We start from the raw sequence: 5,483 nt of genomic DNA, 5'->3' as shown, positions 1-5,483 counted from the left end.
ATTGGTACAGACCATGTTTTGTGGGTTCTGTTATATCTACTTTATTAGTAGCAATAAAAAGTACCGAGGAAAGTAGGTGAGTGGTTACACCCTGACAACATGGTGTGTTATTTGGTTTCTATTTTTTATCTGGAGTAATGACCATTATGCCCTTGGATGTCGTTTACATCTATATGGGGTATACTTGGTTTGGGTTTCTATTGGTGTTGTGTAAGTCTTAAGAATGGTGGGTGCTGTTGCTGGTAAACACTAATTAAAGAAAAAAAACAATGACATGACATTTATCTTTGGCTCACAAAACTAGTTTCATTTTTACTATTTCCTTTTGTTTTCCTCTGCAGACAAGAAATCGACAACCTTTCTCTTCTTTTTATTCTTATTGGTTCGAACTTGCAGGTGGTTTTTGGTGGTTTGTTCTCGATTTTTTAAGTTGGTTTTAATGGTGATGATGGAAGATGGTGGAAGGTGGTGTAATCTGTAACCAGTCGGCTATGGTGGTTTGTGATGGTGCGACGTGGGTGGTGTTCCGGCTAGGAGCGGGTCTCGACTCTCGATAGAGATGCTTGGTGATGGTGATAGGAGGTAGTGTTGTTGGTTGTATAAGGTGGTGATGGTTGTAGGAATTTAATGATGCTGGAATGGTGGTGCTTGAGCAGGTGTGTTTCCTGGTAGGGAAGGCATGGTCGGAGATGGTTGCGGTGGGTGTTGGTGGTGTATAAGGGTGGTATTCTTGAAGTTGGGTGATAAAACAGATGCAAAAAAATCCCAAGTACCAGGAGTATGAGCTATAATCTGGTTCACTTAATTGCAACTTTGCATCAGCTGTTGAAGCTTAATTATTTTGGTACATTTGGAAATTAAATATGTAAAATTCTTATTTTTTTTTTGTGGTTAATTCAGTGAAGTTGCCATTTATCTCCTCGAAATGCATCCAAAAAATATAAGTACATTTATTAAATTCAATGTTTAAATTGTGCACTTAAAGTTTGGAGGTCAATGATAACGTTATCAATTTTGTTGTTTGGAGGTCAATGATATGGTTATCAATTTTGTTGTTTGGAGGTCAATGATATGGTTATCAATTTTGTTGTGACCTACATAACTTATTTTCTTATTTAACAATTGTTTTTAAAAATTTGTGAAAAAATGCATTGTAATTTTAGTTAATATAACTTCATATGTATTTTTTTTTTTGAACGGCCATGTTAGTATTTGTAAATAAGTCTACCACTACAAAAAGTAATAAAAAAACTATTATTAAACGGTGTTACATATAGTTACAAAGTTGATTTTTGTGTATATTACCAGGTTGTGTATATGCTGAAATATGACATTTTTATGAAAGAAACTAATGGTAACTGTTTACATGATTTTTATTAGTAACTGTTTCGATGTCATAAACTATTTGCGAGAAAGAAGTAATCGTTTTTAGAAACTAATTTCTGAAAAACTATTCACACCCGTCGCTTGGCGCGGGTAAACGGCTAGTCTATTCATAATTCACTTATGAATTTCACATATATCACAAATCTATTCATAAACTTACTTATGAATTTCACATATATCACAACCAATGTTGCAAAAATTGTTAGGCGATCCCAAGACATCTGATTAGCGCTTGCGAGTATTCGGTCAAAATTTCCGATTTTTTTCAATCTTTTCCGATGTTGACCGATTCCGAATTTTTCCGATTTTGACCAAATGGAGCTGATTTTTACTGAGTTTTTTGGCCGATTTTTAATTAGGTGTCTCGGCCCCTACACGATTCCCATTAATCGACCACCTAAACCAATTTTTATAATGCTCATCACAGTACATATATCACAGCCGACACTTAACCCTCAAACTTGTAGAGGAAATACGTTGTTTTGTTATAACTTAATAGAAATTGCTTTTGGCATCTAGCATTCTTATGCTTTGACACATCCATTATTTTCTTCATCCGATCAAACTTGTAGAGGAAATACGTTGTTTTGTTATAACTTAATAGAAATTGCTTTTGGCATCTAGCATTCTTATGCTTTGACACATCCATTATTTACTTCATCCGATCCTCCTCTATGAAAGAGAGTGATATGTTCCAACATCGATGACCGAATAAGTGTATAGATATGTTGGGAGTGCTATGTTTTTTATAGATAATCTTGGCTGGTCAAAATAAACGCACATTAAATAATTACAATGGGTGGTCGGTTAATAACACAAATAACCAAATACGATCTATATTGTGGTTGATTTAATTCAAACTTACTTTTTCCTCATTCAACAGAAAAATTAAAACAGAAAAACCAACACTCTTACCGAAACGATTACAAAAAATACAATTTAGAAATTTCAAGATATAAAGAAAAGCTTTGAATAGAAGGGCGACTAACAAAAAAGTTTATATAGCTAAACAAAATAAGAACGAATAATGTTAACGACGGAACCTAAAGATTCAACCAATAGCTTCCAGAAACAGTCCTTTGACAAATAATTAGAGCTCCAATGAATTAACCTCTTCACACCTACACTCCACTTCAAGTAATTCTTAAATACAAAGACGTTAGATAATGAGCCAATGCAGAATGTAAATCTAATGACTATACATGCTACTAAAGATAAAGGTAAACAAAATATGGAAGAGACATAAATTCAATCTCAAGAATCTTATCAATAGCCAACTTTGGAATTGTCTATGACGATGCCAAAAGAACAAAAACAAAACATTGTAAATGCAGACACATATATACCCACAACAAACGAATAGACATCAGATTCTCTTATAACAATGCCAATCTTCATAAAAAAAGATATACATCCAACAAAAAGAATCAGATGTCTACTCATTAATTGTAGTATTGTGTAACATGTATACCCTTAACCAAATTTACCAATAAAAAAGCTAACTCTCGCGCATATTTCGAATCAAACTATAGAAATGATGATATACATCAAGAATCAGAAGATTATGAAAAAAAAAAAAAAAAAAGTGGTATATTGTCAGATCACAAAATTTCATCAAGATGTTATCAGACAGGGATAACTGTGTAAATATATGATCTCATCATTCAAAATCCACTTACCATTAACAATCAATATCTCAATCAAATCAATTAAATTGAGCATTTGATAAAAAAAAAAATTGAAGAACAATGAAAATAGCCTCAGACCGTCCTAGTTCATAATTTTCAACAATTTAGCTAATGTAAAAACTAGCTTTCAGTAAACCATAATTATAAACTGTCATCAATGGCCATAAACAAATGAAAATCGATATTTCTATTGTGCACATCATTTAGAATATCAAAACGAAATAACACGAATGTTCCGGAAACGGATTAGAGAGTAGAAAAAAGAAAAATAAAATCGATAGAGAACAAATTGAGAAACAACACAGTTTTTAAAGAAATCAACAAATGTTGATTAGATGACCAACGGAATATGAACAAAAAGGAAGACTATCTTAGACTGAAAAGGGTAGATGCGAGATGGATTGATTTTTTAGGGTTATGAATGCTCATTTTATAACTTGCCGATTTGCGTTGCGCAGTGCTGGAGATTGATCAATGCTCACTAAGCCCAGTGAAGCTTTGGGCTTCCATTAGAATATAACTACATAAGTATTTCACACTTAAAAAGTCCAATCCATAACCGATTAATAGTTTTAAGGAATATTTATTTTAGTTTTGTAGATTTTCTTTAACTTTGTGAAAAAAATATTAGAATCAGTTTAAATAAATCAAGATCTTGAAGTTGATGTTATAAGTTTTATCGTATCGGAAAACATAATTTCATGAATTTACGATCATTATTTGCAAAATTTGGATTATTTTCTGATAATTTGAAAATATAATTAAATATGATCAATTTAATAAATAGTTGGGTAAATTACACGAACGGTCCCTGTGGTTTAGGGTAATTTGCGTGTTTGGTCCCCAAGACTTTTTTTTAACTCGGAAGGTCCGTCAAACGTATTTTTCTTACGCGTTTAGTCCCTACCAAACACAAAATGACTATTTTACTTTAATATATTATTTTTTATTTTTGATTATTTATTTATCATTTTTAATTAAAAAAAAGAAACAAAAGACCCTCCCCCCACCAATCCCCGTTTTATCCCCATCCACCATCTCGTTTAGGTTCTCACATTCCCAAAACTCATCACTTCTCCGATGACCGTTGGTACTTTCCGGCTAGCGACCCACCCCAACAACGACCATGTAAGGCTTCTTCCTCTTTTTCATCTCTTTTCTCTTCTCCGTTCGATTTAGAGAAAGGGGTGGTAACTGGAGACTGTGGTAGCTACAAGATGTAAACAGGAAGAAGGAATAAAAGAAAAGGGTAGATTGATCGACACCTACACCAACACATCAACACTGGAGCACAACAACCTTTGCAAAAAATATTAAATTGGAGCAGGACCACCGTCGATGATGTAAATCGGAGCCACCACACCACCATCGTCGCATTCCCCTGATTATTCAAACACTATTCAGAAATTGATGTGATCCAGAAACCTTTGACCATTTCAGAAACCCCGTTTGATTTCTTCACAAAAGATCAACTTAGGATGACTGGATTTTGATTTTGATTTCTTCACCTGATGTTTCTGAAGTTTAATTTAAGGTTCATCAGAAGTAACTATTCACCTGATTTCTTCACATGATGTTTCTAGATTTCTAATCACGAATTCATTTAGGCGTAAACATTTGGATTTGATTTTTGGTAGGGGATTCACATGTAGGTTTAGAATTTGGGTTTGTTTGTTTTTAAGTTTCCAAAGGTTTTGAATATGAGGTTTGATTTCAGATGTGTTTTTGATGTTTTATTTCACACGTGATTTTGATTTCAGCTATGAGGTTTGAGGTTTGATTTCAGATTTTTCATATATGCATTTTGGTTTTAGGTTTACGGTTTAATTTCAGCTTTGAATATGACTTGGAGACGGTGACTCGTGGTGGTTGACGTCGGTGAACGGTGGTGATTCATGGTGGTTGTTGAACAGTTATGATTTTGGTGTGGTGGTTGGATCTTTGAACACATAACATGTAGGTATGATGTTCGGTTTAATTAGTGATGTCTGATAGAGACTACATACGCAACAAAATAACGTTTGAGGGACCTTCCGAGTTAAAAAATAGTCTTAGGGACCAAACACACAGATTACCCTAAACCACAGGGACCATTCGTGTAATTTACCCTAAATAGTTCTATAATATTTTATATAATTAACTTTATGAGGCAAGTGATATAAGTGTTGATGTATGATTTGATGATGTCAATACTGGTAAAAATATGATGACATCAGCAACAAATCTGTATAAATGATCAAATAGCTCGTAATGAGACGACATTCATACATGACATGTAAAATGGGTCAATTAAGAAAACTCATAGTTTTCGCCAAAATGTGTGGTATTTTTTGACTATTGGGATCGTTTAGGGTCTACAAAACATGTTTATTGTAAAAATCAGCAATTTATTTTTTTAGATTTGATTTA

At 33.3% G+C, this 5,483-nt stretch overlaps 2 non-coding genes across 2 annotated transcripts; both read right to left on the bottom strand.

The window, feature by feature from the left end:
- Positions 1 to 2,975: 2,975 nt before the first annotated feature.
- Positions 2,976 to 3,058, bottom strand: LOC145118151 (small nucleolar RNA R38). The gene has a single exon (XR_013713128.1). It is a non-coding gene; the product is annotated as a small nucleolar RNA R38 (small nucleolar RNA).
- Positions 3,059 to 3,143: 85 nt separating this feature from the next.
- Positions 3,144 to 3,236, bottom strand: LOC145118171 (small nucleolar RNA snoR20a). The gene has a single exon (XR_013713147.1). It is a non-coding gene; the product is annotated as a small nucleolar RNA snoR20a (small nucleolar RNA).
- Between the last annotated feature and the right edge of the window lie 2,247 nt (positions 3,237 to 5,483).

This window comes from Lactuca virosa, chromosome 5 (genome assembly GCF_052849685.1).
Source record: "Lactuca virosa cultivar CGN04683 chromosome 5, Lactuca_virosa_CGN04683_v6, whole genome shotgun sequence".
In the NCBI taxonomy this organism is placed as follows: Eukaryota; Viridiplantae; Streptophyta; class Magnoliopsida; order Asterales; family Asteraceae; genus Lactuca; species Lactuca virosa.
Note: the sequence above shows the minus strand (reverse complement) of the source record. Positions and strands in the feature narration are given on the sequence as shown.